General features: G+C 34.2%; 1 protein-coding gene across 1 annotated transcript in view; it reads left to right on the forward strand.

Moving 5' to 3' along the window:
• Window positions 1–19,568, forward strand: part of LOC111051178 — a 234,224-nt gene that overhangs the window by 22,837 nt on the left and 191,819 nt on the right. The window contains exon 2 of the mRNA XM_039419967.1: window positions 9,116–9,159. The gene's annotated coding sequence lies outside the window, so the exon portion shown is untranslated. The remainder of the gene's footprint in view (window positions 1–9,115; window positions 9,160–19,568) is intronic.

Here is a 19,568-nt window from a genome sequence, read left to right on the forward strand (position 1 = left end):
CACTTTCTAAACATGCGTTTCAGAGTAGATCATAGCAATTGAAATAATGTGTCCCAATTTCAAGACTGCACTTTAATCCTAATCCTGGATCATCTTTAGTTGACTTTTGCGTTCACGCTTTTAAACCAATGACTTCTAGTAATCCAGAAGTTTGGAGGATCACATTGATACTGTAAAAATTTGGTGTGGCACACTCACACAACTTTCCTTGCCGTTATGAAAATTTTTCCCCTGACGCTAGTGTTCACGCATCTCAAGTCTACTATTCAAAGATCCAAGCCAGCTGGTGACAGGACAATAACGCTGGAGACACTCGATGTCTGCTATCTTCATAGTGAATGATTTAATAGAATCAACAGTTGCCAACAGTTTGCAATTGAAATAATAGTATTTTCTCGAATTTCGAGCTTATTTTAAATTTTAGGTAAAAATGTTACTGAACATTAATTGTAGAGATTTTCATGCTCAATCTTTTCCACTTGTAATTTTTTGTTTAAATTGTATCTGAAGCCTGATACTGTAATTGGGAATCTAAAATCAAACTTTGCATAGATGGGGCGGAGCTCCTGAAATTTTTACAGATATGGGACTTGTGGCAGTTGATAGAGCTTATCAATGACTATTTCAGGTATAAATTTGATCAAAATTTGAGAAAATCGCGAAAAAACCTGTTTTTGACAACATTTTCGTCATTTTAGCCGCCATCTTGGATTGGATTTGATCGAAATTGTTCGTGTCGGATCCTTATAGTGTAAGGACCATACGTTCCAAATTTCATGTTATTTTGGGAGATGAGATATCGTGTACACAGACGCACATACACTCATACGCACACACACACACACACACCACACACACACACACACACACACACACACACACCACACACACACACACACACACACACACACACACACACACACCACACACACCACACACACACACACACACACACACACACACACACACACATACACATACACACACACACACACACACACACACACACACACACACACACACACCACACCACACACACACACACACACACACAACACACACACACACACACACACACACACACACACCACACACACACACACACACATACACATACACACACACACACACACCACACCACACACACACACACACACAACACACACACACACCACACACACACACACACACACACACACACACACCACACACCACACACACACACACACACACACACACACAGAACAATACCCAAAAATCACTTTTTCGGACTCAGGGGACCTTAAAACGTATAGAAATTGGGGTACCTTAATTTTTTCGAAAGCAATACTTTCCTTACCTATGGTAATAGGGCAAGGAAAGCAATGTGTCCCGATTTCAAGATTACACTTTAATCCTAATCCTGGATCATCTTTAGTTGACTTTTGCATTAACGCTTACTGAAAAAAAATGATTAGTGGTTCATAGATATTCGCATGAAGGTGCGATGTATGTATGATGACAACTAGTAGTTCTGTGAACAGTAAACCTCGCGCAGTTATAAATCACAGTCTCCTCTAACTAAATCATAGTATCCTCTACAGTCTCTGTACTGTCCATCAGAATAAATTCTGTCCTGTCCTGTCGTGTCGGCGAGATATCGGTGTATATTAAGCGAGCAATTTCTGTATTTTTTTACAGTATCTGGTTATTTATGTTCAACGGATCTCGAAAACGGCTCTAACGATTTTCACGAAATTTGGAACATAATAGGTTTATGATGTAAAACTTCGATCGCACTAGGTTTCAACCCTAGGAAAACTCGCTGAACGACATTAAAAGGATAATTCATCCTTGGAAAAACAGCTGAGATTTTCGTCGTTTTTGGATATGAAAATGAGTGAGCTAGTGTATCTGTGGAAAATCAAAATATCTCATCCCCGAAATTCACAAGCTGACGTATAGCCAAAATGAAAAATATAAACACGACCTAAACGATGAAGAAACCTTGAGGGTTTGAAAGGTGAAATTAATTATAATTAATCAAAAATAATAATCATATTCAAAATAGAAACATATGATGTTTCCAAATTCATCAAATAGTTAAATTTCGTTTTAATTCTTCAACACTAAAACTTTTTATAGCAGATGCACACAGCTGTTGGTTGGCCTTTGCATGTGTAGTATTTTGTTTATTAAGTGATGCCACATAGTATTAGCAATGACCATATTCAGTGTTCATAGTGTATAAATTACATTCCTTTTTGGATAGTAGAATTAGAAGTAATTCTCAAGTGAAAACTTCATCATATAGTTGTGAACGTCGAGCTGAATTTTTACTCTTAAAAAGTCCAAAATAGTAACTAGATGCTATTAGTGTAGAACAGTAAATAGTAAATTAACAAATATTGTAGCAAAAATATTATATCATTCTATAAACTATAATCTCCTCTTTTGTTATAAAATGTCTATGCTTTTTTACTCAAGAGCGAAGCTCGGTCCCCCGATATTGCGCACTAATCAAGATGTATCATGAACCAAATCATTCAGATCCGAGATTACTGGAAGAATTCGAAAACTCATTTTCATAACAATCAATCATAAATGTTGGTGGTCCAATAAAAACCATGGCCAACCATCCGCGACAAGTATTCCATACAGCTTCAATGCTCTGATATGGATTGCTTTTGAGCCGCGCACTTTCAACGCATGAGCGCGTTCGCCGCGCGCCACAAATGTGTTTGTCTGATCGTGCTAATGGGATTATCAATCGTGAGGTAATGTTGGGATTAGAGAGCAGACGTGAATTAAAAAAAAACTGAAACAATGCTTACATAATGCGCAAGCAAGAGGCTTGTTTGTTTTCATTTTTCGTCTATTATAATCCTCCAATTAATGCGTCGGCGTGCATGTGTGTTTGTGGCGGGTTCCCACAAGGAGCTGCTACTTCTTCCCCGTTTAAGTTTTCTATTCTCAATGCAGGAATAATGACGACGATTTTCTACTGCCTACTGTATATAGTCTGCTTTCGCTTCTAGTGCCAACTATAGTCCGGTCCACGTTATAATGGCAGTGGAGAAAGATAGGAGAAAAAAGTTGCTGATCATCTGTCATGTCAATGCTTTCTATAGACGGTATCTGATACAGGCTTATTGATGTAATATTTACGGGTCATTCTCGTTTTAAATAATCAATATTATCATAGTATGATATTATTATATTAAACGAGCAGCAATTTCTGTATATATTGATATGGTTATATATTCATGTCCAACGGATTTCGAAAACGGCTCTAGCTATCTTCACGAAATTTGGAACATAGTAGGTTATGATATAAAAAATCGATTGCACTAGGTTAGGTCTCATCCCTGGGAAAACTCGCTGAAGGACATGAAAAGGTTAATAACTATTCATCCTTGGAAAAACAGATGATAATTTCGTCGTCTGTCGATAACAGAAGATGCGTGTGTGGGAGACAGACAAAATTATGTACAGCTGTTTAATCAGTCAGCTTATGTTACGAGAGATATTTTCTAGAAATGTTAATCGACTTGATCAAAATAATCTGATTTATTGACATGACATAGTATATAATTCTAAATTAGAGTATATCATAATTTTCAAACTTAATTTCTATTTTACAGATTTAAGTGATTGGTGAGTGTTATTTTGTTATTCAATTTGGTTTGTAAACAATCTAAATAAGAACTTTTCTGTTTTCAAATGTTTGGACTGAAAATTGGACCTGAATCTAAGTGTATGGAACATAACATACTTTCTGGACGATTTATAGTATTTTGTTAATTACATATAAATTCTACATTGTTAAAAGACGATCTGGCAACAGAGCAAAGCGAGAAAGAGATAACACTATCCACTTTGTTGAATGATGGGCAAGGATAGCAATACCATTGCTAATCAAACACTGCCATTATAACGTGGCTCACTCTAGTGCCAACTAGGGGTCGGCTGACTGCGATAGTTTTGAAAAGCTAGAGGGCAAGAGGAAGAAGCATATCTGAATAATAAGAAGGAAAGAGAGAAAAGGAAAACAATAGCAATTGCAGCCACACATGCGTTCGGAGTAACTGATAACATTTCCTTGAGGAAACAATTGAGATGCAAGAGTGAAAGCCGGCTGCTGTAACTCTATAATTAGGCAGTATAAATCGGCCCCCGCTTTCTCCATTCAGGTGAGAAGCAGATAATATTTCAGATTTTTTTGGGCTGTCATGCTGGGATTATTCACTGTTTGATCAAACTGCCACTGGGCCAGCTCATTCCAGAAATAGACAGAAATATTATTGAATAGACTTGAAATGTTGTCAAAAATCCACTTTAATTGAATAAAAATAAATATTTTACAATAAAATATTACTGTAATTAAAGTGGATTTTTGACAACATGTTAAGTCTATTCAATGATGGAAAAGTTCCACAACATCAACATTCACGCTACAAACTTAATTAAAGACAGAAATATGTCTACTAACTTTTAGCTCATTCAGCCTTGAGACAAGTTTTGAGCAAATTATAGCATTCACAAACTGTACCTTATTATAATCAATCTATAATCAATTTTATTAAAATGTATGAACTCAGGGCTACTTTCTTGTATTTATAAAGTTTCTTCTACTAGTTTCGGTGATCTCTCCATCGTCAAGTTTTAAAAATGAATTCTATGTAAATGTTTTCATTTATTTCAAACATTTATTTGAAATTGATTTTTAAAACCTGACGATGGTGTGATGACCGAAACTAGTGGTTATAATTTGTATTCTTATTTTATTAATTTCAAAGGGTACTATAATTCTATTAAATGTTTATAATCAATTTATTTTTAAGAGTCATTAATGAAGATGTTTTCTCCTCTCGTTCCTCAATAATATAATTAAAATGATAATGATAATGGCCCCATACATTATCATTATCTTATATTTTCTCGTTGGGGCTACTCTTGAAAAAATTTCTAATAAATACTTGTATTTTTATTTTTTATTACTATTATCATTATCATTCATTTGGGTGTATAGCCCACAGAATATAGTTACATTTTTGGATATATCGTTATACTTGAACCGTAGAGAAACGTAGATAGCATACGAAGATATCCCACGGTAGTTTATGTTTAAAATGTCAGTTGTTAAAATTTGTACTACAGGGTAAAGTTGTTGGCAGGAGAGGTGTTGGTAGGAGACGAATTTCCTGGTTAAAGAACTTGAGAACATGGTTTGCAGTGTCCACCCCGGAACTTTTTAGAGCGGCTGTCAACAAAGTTATAATTGCCAGAATGATTGCCAACATTCGGTAATGGATAGGCACCAGAAGAAGAAGAAGTTTGTGAATTAAATTTCAAGCCAATTATTGTTAACTGAAGCCGATTACTGTTGACTACTGTTTTGATGGGGTGAGAGTGTAAGAACGGCACAGTATAAAAGACTACCGGCGTCACAATGCTTCACCAAAAACAACTACTTGGACCTAACGTCTTCTTCTTAGGCAGGCGGACCCGACGGCTGTTGAAAGACCGCTGTGGTGAGACAAATTTGATAATCAAATAATTGCTTTTTGGGTCTGATTAATCTGTAGTTACTATGATAGATGGATAGATAATTTAGCAGCCACCGACCTCCTCTCGAAGGACTTAATTCAATTTCAATTCAATACAAAAAATAAACTTGTCAATCATTTATAAAAAGTAGTATTGTTAAATTTATACTCTGGAAGGTCTACGAAAAATCACCGTGAACTAAAGTAACTGAAAAACTCCTGAATTGAATAAAAGCACTGTCCTCCCAGTTCTGTCTTCAACTGAACTCTCAGTTCATCTATGAAAATGAATGATATTTTAGAATGAGGAAACTCACTATTATATAGAGATAGCGTTGAGTAAGATGTTAGCTCGATCCGACAATATTATACAAAATTTTATCTATGAAAATAATGATAAACATTGAAGGCGTTATAAAGGCAGACGGGAGTTATTTTCCTCCAGCTATTTGAGCTTGGAGTCTACTACACACAAAAAGGAAACAAAATATTGTTCCTTACTCCGTGCCACTTCTGTATGAAGCACTTCAAACAGACTTCGTTCCCGAAGTTATTCCAGCAAATGGTCGGCTTTTATCGATGAGAAATGCCTGTCTTTAGTGACCGCTCCGTCGGTGTAAAAAGCGAAAACTTCATTTCAGAACTTACAACAAAGTGAAGATGCGACAAAACCTATCTATACCACCCAAGGAGGACGGTGCAGTTCAATTAGAACCGTAATCTTCAATTTATATTCTGGTTTTATGATGTTTATAGCTTCCTGTTTTATTGAAACACTTCTTCATACCCTGTGGTTTCCTATATAAGACATTGAATCCGAATTCAAAAGTATCAATATTATTATATAATAATTGCTATAGAATGAAGTAAAAAATTCATGTTTTAACTTTCTACTATAAAAGATGTAAAAGACTGAATTAATGGAATAATAATTGCAATCAACGTACCAGAACTCTCAATTTGATATCTCAATTTTAACTTTTAAAATAGTCTTTCAAGATTGAATAAAATGATTTCAACATAGCCAGCTCTAATACAGAGGTACTATTAGAGGTGTATCATAGGTTATTTATGTATTATAGGTGGCTATGATTTCAATTATCGGTTTCTGTAATTAAATACTACACTGTCACTTCCACGTTTCTCTGTAATGGATCAACCCCGAAAATATAAATAAAGGTGGCATGCCAAATGACCGATTCCCATTTGGTCGAAATTATTATTTTGTCGCAAAAGATCGAAAATTGAAGAATCCCAAATGGTAGAATTGATACTTATACTTTCCCAAATGGTCGAAAAGTTTTAATATTGTAATCTCATTTGGCCGAAAATCTCAACTGTCGCAAAAGGTCGAAGATTTGATTTTCCCATCTGACCGATTCTCACACAGTCGAATCCCATTTGATAGAAAAATGTTGTAGTTTGTGGCAATTGATCGAATCTCATCGGCTAGATGGGATTCGACCATATGGGAAAGTATACTCTTCGACCTTTTGGGATTCGGTCAGATGGGACCCCACGTAAATAAACCCTGTAATAAATGATAAACCCGGTCGTGTGTTAATAGGAAGGATATTATTCTATATCCTTCTCAGAGAATCGACAATTATTTGTTAAAACACCAAACTTTGTTGTGCATTACCTCACAATATTTTATACTATCGTTAATCAAATTGCATTCCATCTTTATTCTCATTTATCAATTTTTCATATAAATAATAAACACACGCACGACACCCGAACGTGTGTTAAAGAGAAGGATAAAATGAATAATATAATAAAATGAATCTATATCCTTCTCAGAGAATCGACAATTATTTGTTGAAACACCAAACTTTGTTGTGCATTACTTCACAATATTATACTATCGTTATTCAAATTGCATTCCATCTTTATTCTCAGTTTTTCATATTTTGTAAAACTCTTTGAATAATCAGCAATACTTTCATTTAATGTAGATTGGTGTATAAGCCAGTATTGAAACATACATAAACAAATAAATCTGATAAATAAATAGTAAGAATACAGTAATTTGAACATCCCTATTTTTCACTTTTCTGTGAAAGTTTTGTTCTGGTAAATAATAGTTATGTCCATATTAAATGAAAACGATCAGATATTGTCATAACCACTTATTTTATCCAATGTGTTCCCTGTGTTATTAATGACGTTGTTGTAACATTTTAATGTTGTGTGACAATTAATGATTTGATTTACAATTTGAGATACTAGTCTCGTTTGCCAAACAATTATCAATCTCTAGTAAACTGAAAGCTTGAGCAACGAGCAGCAGAATATATAGTGTGAGTGAAGCCCTATGATTGGCCCGTAGCTGTCGACCAATAGAGGCTGAGCTCTACTGCCATTGGCCGTGACTGGACACGCCCATTTAGCCCATTTCAAATTCTGCTGCTAATTGTTTAAGCTCTCATTTCATTAGTTATTGATGATGTTGCATCAACCGAAACTATTACCTCAAATTGTTTTAAAAACCAGTGGTGATGAATTGATCAATTCTTTCTCATTTAATATTTCTATTATTTTACAAATCTATTTGTAAATCTCACAAAAACACAATATCTCAAGATCTCTTATTGGTCTGTCCAGTATCGAATGGATCATTATGAATGAATCTTTCCGTCTTTTATTACAATTATTGATAGGTAGCAATTATTTATTGAACTGTACATAACTTAAACTAGTAGTACTATGAACAGTAGACCTCACGCAGTATTCTCATCCACAAGTACCTGATTGAAACTATAAATCTTATGGAAATACAGCAATAGACTGGCTTCTCCACACATTTGTGTAATTACTTGTCAGCTGATTTATGATGAATAATTCTATATTCTGATTTTTACTCTAATATTGGTGTATGAAGGAAGCTCCTTTTTCCATTTATATTATCCTTGAAATGCAAAACTTTCAAAAACCTTTTATATACCTTGTACCTCGACGCGCAATTAAAAAAGGAACATACCTGTCAAATTTCATGAAAATCTATTACCGCGTTTTGCCGTAAATGCGCAACATATAAACATTCAAACATTTAAACATTAAGAGAAATGACAAACCGTCGACTTGAATCTACTGACCGCTTGGTCAATAAGTTCTCAATTAAACTTAATTCACCCAAATTAGCAGTATAGAAAGTAAATCTATCATATCTTATAATCGTTCACTACATTATTGGCTAAGGAATGCTAGCAAATAATGTATACGCTTGAAATTTTTCTTAATAACTCAATATTTTCAAGATCTGAGAGTTTATTGAATATAATCATTCTATTATATTGGGTTTTCAATCAAATCAAAATCAAAATTCTAGTCTATTTATTTCTGGACTGAAAAGTGGACTCAAATCAATTCAAGTGGATAGCATAACCTATAATTTTTATTCATTCATAACTCTACCTTCATTGTATTATCATTCATCCCATCATCATCACCTAGGCTTAAAATACTTCTAGAAAGTCGCCTTTGTAAAATAATTAAATAGGTTCCTACTGTGTGTGGAAAATTGTAAATAGTTAAATGTAAATGTGAATTCGCATTATAATGAATTTTCTTATTTCTGTTTACAGATAAGATTTCTGGCAAGTGGTGGAATGCTCAACTTATAACGAAGGTATGTTAAAATGCTTGAAATTATTTACAGTTTTATCTTACTGAAAGCCATACGCAACCATTTACGTTAATCTATGATTACATGATATATTATTATGGTCATATTTATTATAATGTGTTTTAACTGAGATAGTGAATACCAACCTAAGAATTGTTTGTTTCTTCAACATTACCTACCAAATCTATGTTGAATCAATCATTTAGATAAGAAATATTCAAAATTTCTTAAACATAAATGTTAGGTGTCCGTGATTAAAGAATCTTTATGGAATTGAGTGGAAATTTAGAATAAAATCTAGAATAATTTAGAATAAATCCTTCACCAGAAATTACGCTAAAATATAATAATTATATTATAACATCCCTGGTTTACAGCCTCCAGCATAAAATCTTCAAGTCCCTCCCGTGTCATTCAAGTGAAGCATTCCACAACTATACGAGGTCCATGTTATAATGGTATTTCTATCCTTGTCTATCATTCAACAAAGCGGATAGCGCTAACTCTTTCTCGCTTTGCTCTGTTGCCAGATCGTCGTTCAACAATGTAGAATTGATAATTACTTAATAAAATATTCCATCCTAATTATGAAAATTCATTATGAAGTTATTCTAATAATTTTAAATGAGAATCGACAGTTAATATTACATCAATAAACCTGTATCAGCTACCGTATATAGAAGGCATTGACAAGACAGAGGATCGGCAACGTTGTTCTCCTATCTTTCTCCACTATAGAAGATGGTATTATGTTATGTTATGATTCTTAGTAATCTGAATAACTTTTTGAGGCCCATTAATACTATTCATTACCAACTAATTTTTATGAAAATTTGTAACTGAAATTAATTTGTATCTATGGTAGCCCAATCTCAGACTATACTCTGTCCAATTTCGCATGAGCTCTGAAGGATTAGGCCGACCCTCCTACTCACACACACAAGCGCAGTCTCCTTTTGTGTGTGTGAGTAAAGGGACGGTCTGTTTACCTGTATACTACGTAGTATACATAGTATATCAATGGCGCAGGTAGACCAGGCGTGTGTGCCTGCGCGTGGGGCAGCGAAGGTCGGCCTAATCCTTCAGAGCTCATGCAAATTGGACAGAGTATAGGTCTGAATAGAAGAAGATTCAGAAAAAATCAGAGACAGTTTCAGAAAATTCTTGAAGAGTTAGTGCCGATTGTTGAGAAGCCGGTTAAAATTTAATCATGATTGACTCCACGAGAGACAATCAGAGATGTCGTCTTATCAAGAAGGCCTTCTCTGATTCGATTTAACCACAGTTAAAATTTAACCGGCTTTTCTGCGACCGGGCCTTGGAGATTAATTGAGAATTTCAATTGCTAGCGGTGGAAAATGTCATGTTGTACATTTTTTAATGATCTTTTGGTACTAGCCGTTTCAAAATTAATCTGTCCCCACGTTCAATGAGAGACATAGCAGCTGACTACCGTTATTGTTATACAAGTAACGGAACAAGCTCTAGATACGTATTTTGAACAATGACTAATAATTAACTAACTCAGTCTGCCGGTTACTACATCTGGGAATATTCACAGTCTTAAACTTATGGTGTTGAATCGAGATAGCGAATCTCTTATCAGATTGCTTCACTTTTAATTGCTTAAATTTGAAGTTTTTCCATTACAGTCGCATTAACCTGACAGACACTAACTCGTTTACACTTCCTAGATTCACAGACTGAAGTTAACACTAGTTCATAACATGCAACAAAATTATGAATTCACTAGACGAGAGTGGAATCTTGTTTGTAGATTCAAATTACGCTTGAACTGCGATGTGAGAGGTTTTACAAAGATTGTAAATAAAAATGAAAAAATGCTTTACTGTAGTGAGGTCCATGTTATAATGACAGTGAAGAGAGATAGCAGAACAACGTTCCGATCCTCTGTCTTGTCAATGCCTTCTATAGACGGTAGCTGATACGAGTTTATTGATGTAATATTAACTGTCGATTCTCATTTGAAATATTAAAATAACTTCATAATGAATTTTCATTATTAGGATGAAATACGGTATTTTATTGAGTAATTATTAATTCTACATTGTTGAAAGACGATCTGGCAACAGGTTTTATGATGCAATATTAACTGTTCATTCTCGTTAAAAATAATCAATTATTTTTTATCAAGCAAGAAATTATATTTTTCAATTATTTTATAATTAAATTTAATAATTAAGATGGAATATTTTGTTAATGAATTGTCAATTCTACATTGTTAAAAGACGATCTGGCTACAAATGAAAGCGAGAAAGAGATAGCTCTATCCGCTTTGTTGAATGATAAGGATAGCAATACCATTGCTAATTAAACACTGCCATTAACGTGGACCTCACTATAGGCAGAGTTAGGACTTTTGAATCCTCTCTACTACTCAACTTTGAAAGATTGATAACTTTTTGATAAAATTGGTTTAGTGGTTCGAGATTTTTCAGTGAACTGGAATGTATTTGAACTTGAAACAATAAATATTTCTCAACTCACGTCATGAATGTGGCACTTTTTTAGGATTCTGGTTTTTCTAGATTCTGTACATGTTACCTGCATTTGAATTTGGAATCAAATACAATTTACTGACTTGAAAAAACAAATAAAATCAAATTACATGAATTGATTACATTTGAAATAAAAATAATTATCATACATTGATGATGACACATTGATTATACATTGATGATTATATGCCATAAATTGTTGGGGCACGTCAGTTGGATTTTGATTTTTCTAAATTCTGGACATGTAACCTGGCATAATTAATAGCTCTATAAGTAAGGTCCACGTTATAATGGCAGTGAATAAAGATAGAAGAACAGCGTTGCCGACCCTCTGCCTTGATTAATTATATCTCTACACTGTCAAAAACAGATTTGGCATCGTTGCAGTGCTAGAAAAGGATAGTACTACCTGCTTTGTCGAATGATAGACAAGGATGGCAACATCAAAGTTTATCAAATACTGTCATTATAACATGGACCTGACTATAGCTTTGTTGCTCATGCCTTGTATACAATAGTGTGGTCCACGTTATAATGGAAATGAAATTGAGAAAGATAGGAGAAAATAGAAGAACAGCGTTGCCGATCCTCTGTCTTGATTAATTATATTTCTACACTGTCAAAAACAGATTTGGCATCGTTGCGGAGTTAGAAAAGGATAGTACTACCTGCTTGCCTTTACTCTGCCTTCTTCAGAGGATAGCTGATACCAGTAAATCTGATTTTATATTAACTGTTCATCCTTGTTTCAAATAGCCAATTATATTTTATTCGTAAACAAATAATGTATTACAAATAATGATTCAATAATTAGTTTTCATACTATTAAGATTTGGTATTCTATCAATATATCATATTTCTACATTTAAAAAAACGATCTGGCAACGTTGCAATACTTGAATAGGATGAGGTTATCTGCTTTGTCGAATGATAGACAAGGATAGCAACACCTATGTTGATCAAATATTGCTATATAACGTGTTCCTCACCATAGGAAGATGATACAATGATGATAGACAAGGATAGCAGCATCAATGTTAATCAAATACTGCCATTATAACGTGGACCTCACTAGAACTGGACAAAGTTGTTCTTTCCCAGCATTGAAACTATTTTATGTACGGGTTGGATTGTTGCCATTAGAATAACTATTGAACTTATTCGTTAAAAGCACTCAACATGTGAAGAGAATTGTTCGCAAATATCTATCCCTATCTATAAATACTATCCATACATTCTATATCTATCTGAAAAATAGATAGATAGCCTTTCTATATCATTCTATATCTATCTATGCATAAGACAAGTGACTACTACAGAAATCGAAGCATCGCCTAGATGCAATAGTTGCAAACATTTCCAACTAACACGCTCTCCCATTCTCAACTTGAAAGCTTTTAACATTTTCAAAATATTCTTGTTGCTCTATAAATCGCTGCAGCCGTCTAAAAACAAGGAAGGAATTCGAATTCCTGAGCTGGAGGTATTTTGCATTAAGTATTCAATCAATAGATGCTCTCAACTTCTCAATGTTAGTTTAAAATTGCAAGAGCAAATATCATTAATTTGTTTATGAGAACTGAAAGTTTAACCGGAAAAAACATATACGTAAAAATGTTTTATTTTCTTTGACTTGGCATAATAATTTCATGAACATTTATTACAGTAAGTATTTTAAAAGGGCACTCATGGAGGCTGAGAAATGTACAAAATTAATCAACATTCTACTTGAAATCCGCTCATTATACGCTCTATTGCTTATAATGATCTCATAATTAATCTTTACTATTAATGACTAGTAAATTCCATCGTTTAATCAATCTGTAATTATGTGAACCAAATAAATTATCAACTTTTTTGGTTAGTTCTACTCTTTTTATCATGAAATAAAAAATCCAAGTAGCTAACCTTTATTGAAAACTTTCATCCACAACATGGTTCGACTTGTCATTTTCAAGTGAGTGAAAATAAATAAAATCTATTTCATGACAAATAAATCTTGCTTCTCAATTATAATTATCCTCAGCATATATTTATCTGGTATTAAGTCTTAATATCGGGACACCGAGCTTCGCTCGTTATTTTTATTTATTGATAAACAGAACACAATTCTCTAAAATGATCGTGTTTGTATTTCACAGCTGGCTATACGTCAGCTTATGAATTTCGGCGATGCGATATTTTGATTCTCCACAGAATCACTTTTTACTATCCACAGACTACGAAAGTCTCAGCTGTTTCAGCCAAGGATGAATTATCCTTTTAATGTCGTTCAGCGAGTTTTCACAAGGATGAGACCTAGTGCAATCGTATTTTTATATCGTAAACCTACTATGCTCCAAATTTCAATGAGCCGTTTTCGAGATCCGTTGAACATAAATAACCAGATAATCAGATAACCAAATATCCTATTATATTAAGCAAGCATTTTCTGTATTTAAATAACTGGTTATTTTTATATCTGGTTATTATTATATCTGGCTATTTTTATATCTGGTTATTTATGTTTAACGGATCTCGAAAACGGCTCTAACGATTCTCACGAAATTTGGAGCATAGTAGGTTTATGATTTAAAGATTCGATTGCACTAGGTCTCATCTTCGGGAAAACTCGCTGAACGACATTAAAAGGATGATTCATCCTTGGCTGAAACAGCTGTGGATAGTAAAAAAGTGAGTGAGCGAGTGAGTATGTGAAAAATGAAAATATCGCATCCCCGAAATTCATAAGATGACGTATAGCCAGCTGTGAAATATAAACACGATCATTTTAGACGATAACTTGTCTTCTGTTTATCAATAAATAAAAATAACGAGCGAAGCTCAGTGCCCCGATATTAAAAATATAAACAGACATACAGAAATTGATCGCTTAATATGATAGGATTCTGTACAAAATTTTTATCACTTTGAAGCTTTGAAGTTACAGATTGATAGAGCTTTTGTTCTAAATTTCGATGTCTTTCCTCATGAATTCATTCACTCATGAACTGTATCTTCATGAACTGCGATCTTCATGAACTCTGAACTATCTTCATGAACTCTAAACTTCATGACGCAGAACATCCCATTCTTCAGCTCCAAAACACTCTCCTCATCTGTTCCTTGTACTATTTGCAGCAGAATGTTGTGATGAAATATGATAGACCATCTTCTATCTTATCTGACATCATCTTTTGCCTCCTTGTCGACTGAATTCTTTCAAGCAGCGTCTCCTTATGCAATCATTTTGTATTCCCACGCTTCTCTAGAACACTATTATGAAATTTCACTAAGAACCATTTTCGTACACTAAGAACTTAGTGAGGGTGCTAACTAGAAATGGAAGGGTTTTGTAATAATAACTGTAGTTGTTTGCTGCTCTAGATATTGCTATACTTTGGTTTCGAGATATTGAAGTCACTATTTTTCATGGTATCTGTCAAAATATTGTGGATCACCCTTTTGTGGGCATTATCTGTCGTGTAAAGTATCTTCAATGACCCATTTTGATAATTATTTTCAAACGAAAATACAAAGTTTAATGCTGTTAACCATACCTAGAAGTCTTCTGCTACTGCAAGTATTGACAACAGGGTGAACAGCCAGGAGGAAATTCGATGAAAAGTATCTTCAATGACCAATTTTAATTATTTTCAAACGAAAATACAAAGTTTAATGCTGTTAACCATACCTCGAAGTCTTCTGCTACTGCAAGTATTGACGACAGGGTGAACAGCTAAAAGGAAATTCGATAAGAGATACTATCGAAGAGTTATTTGCCAGCCCATGAATCGACCGGATCCATTATACTTTTTCCATATTATGTTCACTTTCTCGACCTGTAGCTATGAGCTACAGGTAGCATAGACCTGTAGGTCTATGAGGCTAGCTAGCTATACCATAGAGAAATAATAGCGTAAGTAGATATCCCATGGTATAGGGCGTTTATGTCGCAAGTTTTACTGTTATCTCAAGCCGATAGTCCACGTATTCTCTCCCCAAAAAGCTGTGTGACGCTGGTAGTCTCTCATATTGTGCCATTCATACACTCTCACCCCCAACAAACAGTAAAAATCCACAATAATCGATAGCAATCGACTTGAGATAACAGTAAAAGTTGCGACATAAACGCCCTATACCATGGGATATCTACTTACGCTGTTGTTTCTCTATGGTTATACACACTTCGATTTCTGTTCTAGATGATTTCAAACAGATGATGTTTGTCAAGTTCCGTTTAATCTGATAGAGTTCATAAGGACGGCACAAACGCACACATCAGTAGATGGTCGTATGCAGACAGACGAATGAAAAAATTGACCCCAGTTGATCGAATGCTGCAAAACACACGGACTTTCATCAATCTGTCTGTATTTATGTCTGCTCACGTCAGTAAACGTTTGATTTTTTTTCTCTACATACGTCTGTTGCTGTGTGATTTCGCCTTAAGACGAACATTCTCATTTATATTTAATATTATAGTTATATCTATACTTATAAAATTCTTTTAGTTCTATAGTATTTCTATTAATATGTTTGAAATGAAAAATCGTATTCCTTCTTCTTACCCAGCTTCCCCTACTCAACAATGTTTCTCTCCCAACTTTACTGTAACTTGCAGCTGATGATGTGTGAGCACACACGAAAACATGCTCCTGTAAAATGTTAATTTTTATTTAATAAAAGTGGATTTTTAACAACATTTCAAGTCTCTTCAATCCTACTCAACAAACTAATGAAATGCCTCATCTTAGAGAAAGTTTTCCTCTCCTGGAATGTCGTTTTTCATAGCAATTTCATTTGCTTGATAGAGGAATGCATAAGTAGGTAGAAACAACTGACTAATATAATCAATGCAGTAATTATCTTGGAAATATTGTCGTTTGAGTCATGGCAAATTTGAAACTCTGTAATTCTATCGCACACTCCCAAATCCTGAACATCGAAAGTTACCTTGGAAATATTGTAGTTTCCGAGTCATGGCAGATTTTACTCCGTCTATACACTCCCAAATCCTGAACGCAGAAAGTGTTCATGTCATATTCAAATTGATGGGGATTTCACTGCTGGAATTCTCCCGTCCTATCATGTGAAACTCATAAATACCGATGATTTCTAGGTCAAAACTATTCATCGATTTCTTTTCTTCCTTTCAATGCAGGAAAGAATGTATCGCCTGTGAATCAGCAGCCTCATTGCAGTGTTTAGCTCACTGGAATATATTCATTTCACCATTCATTTCAGCTTTATTCATTCCGCGTCTTTCATATGAAAACTTTCTCGTCACATCCATGCGATCTCAGCAAAGAATGGCGGAAACAAGGGACAGCTTATATTCTCTCTCTATCTAGCTCACATACTATCTCTATCTAGCTCTATCTAGCTCTATTCTATTCGGTTCCGGCTTTCTTTCGATTCTAGTCTCAGCAATACCATCAAAATCGCGAATTAATTTTGCGGCTCATCACGAAGAGAATCATCAGGATTTAAAAGCTAGGCACACAAAAATTAATCAAAAGTGAGAGATTATTCAACCACTAGTCATTTATGAAATTTTTAATTATGATGGTTCCGAAATGATTGTCTTCCGAAATTATTTACAGCTTTTCTCATCTCGACATGACAACTGCTGATTCTATTTCTATTCACTCCATAATTGCTATGTATTTTCCCACTTTTTACTTTCCTTGCCCTATTACCATAGGTAAGGAAAGTATTGCTTTCCGAAAAAAATTAAGGTACCCCAATTTCTAAATTTTTATACGTTTCAAGGTCCCCTAAGTCCAAAAAACTGGTTTTTGGGTATTGGTCTGTATGTGTGTGTGTGTGTGTGTGTGTGTGTGTGTGTGTGTGTGTGTGTGTGTGTGTGTGTGTGTGTGTGTATGAGTGTATGTGCGTCTGTGTACACGATATCCCAATCGTCTCATCTCCCAATTAACGGAATGACTTGAAATTTGGAACTTAAGGTCCTTTCACTATAAGGATCCGACACGAACAATTTCGATCAAATGCAATTCAAGATGGCGGCTAAAATGGCGAGAATGTTGTTAAAAACAGGGTTTTTCGTGATTTCTCGGAAACGGCTCCAACGATTTTGATCAAATTCATACCTAAAATAGTCATCGATAAGCTGTATCAACTACCACAAGTCCTATATCTGTAAAAATTTCAGGAGCTCCACCCCATCAATGCAGATAGATTCTCAATTATCAGGCTTAAGATACAATTGAAACAAAAAAAATCAAGTGAAGTAGATTGAGCATGAAAATCTCTACAATTAATGTTCAGTAACATTTTCACCTAAAATTGAAAATAAGCTTTAAATTCGAGAAAATGTGATTATTCAATTGCAAATTATTGTTGATTCTATTAAATCAGTCACTATGAAGAGATAGCAGACCTCATGTGTGTCTCCAGCGTTATTGCCCTGTCACCAGTTGGCTCAAATCTTTGAATAGTAGACTTGAGATGCGCGGGAACACTACTAGCATCAGGTGAAGAATTTGCTTATACACGTACGGGATAGGAATTTCACGATTGACGCATCATCACTTCTGAATTACTCAACTGATTAAATTGAAATTTGGGATGGTTACAGGCCTATTTCAAATTCTTCAAGTTTTCAGTTTGTCAAGCTTAGACCCTTGCGGAGCACGGGTTACCTGATAGTACTTCATATTATTCATTAAAATTGGTCTTCTCATAAGACTTCTCTTGTGTTGTTGAACGGCTCTTTTAGTCATATTTGGAATACTTGGGCGTATCAAGTCTAGGCCAACCACAGTCGAGCTCAACCTTGATTGGTCAATAGCTAATGGCCAATCGTAGGGCTTCGCTTATACTTGGATGCTCAATTATGTCCCAGTTTACTAGAGATTTATAATGGTGCAACAAACTGAAGCAGTATATCAAATTAAGATAAAATTTATCAATATTTTCTGCATGGCAGTCAAAGTGTTTTTGTACTAGTGGTTTTCACAATAACAAGAAAGTCATTTTCATTCAATAAAAATTAATATAGCTTTATCCTCCGTATGAATTAGATATCAACCATGGTTTTAAAACCATTTTAGCATGTGAGTTTGAAAAATATTCTCTTGAGTAGTATTATACTATTCTGAGTACAACCGCAAAGTAATGAACAAGTAGTATTTAACGTAATAAGTAGTATTCAAAGTAATGAAAAACTTGGAGTACATCTTTATTTTGTGGTACAATACGATAGTTGTGTAAAATAGTTATGACCATGCATCCTGTCATTTTCTCCATATTCTGTCATTAAAACATCAAGTAACAAAATTTCATCGAGTCTCATTGTGGGTTCGGGTAAAATTATTGTTAGAGATTTCTCAATTTCTGAGAAAGCTTGTTATGAGCTTGGTGGATGTGTTTTAATGTGTTGAATTTCCATTCGAAAACCATTTTTATATAGTGGGGTCCAAGTTATAATGGCAGTGGAGAAAGATAGGAAAATAGCGTTCTCGATTCTCTGCCTTGTCACTGCCTATAGATGATACTGGTGTAACTGATGTAATATATCTATTGTTCATTCTTGTTATAAATAATGATCAATTATATCATTCTAAATTCAAAATTTCTAGCTAATATATATTCTTGGACAGAACTTTGAATTTTAAATTTCCTCAGTAAGAACATAACCTATTTTTTCGGACATTTTATTATTTATCAAAATTTGGGAACAGAATAGTTTTGGGCTATGCCTGTTGTTCTATTCCGATCATATTCATATGATTTGTAATTATATCAACGAATAAATAAATAAATAGATAAATAAATAATTATTCGCCAAGGAAATATATTTTTAAATGATTTAATAAAAAGTTTTTGTAATTGAGAGTTTTAATATTTAATATCAATATCAATCAAGTCATTTTCATTCAGTAAAGTTAT

This window comes from Nilaparvata lugens, chromosome 2, assembly GCF_014356525.2.
Source record: "Nilaparvata lugens isolate BPH chromosome 2, ASM1435652v1, whole genome shotgun sequence".
Lineage (NCBI taxonomy): Eukaryota > Metazoa > Arthropoda > Insecta > Hemiptera > Delphacidae > Nilaparvata > Nilaparvata lugens.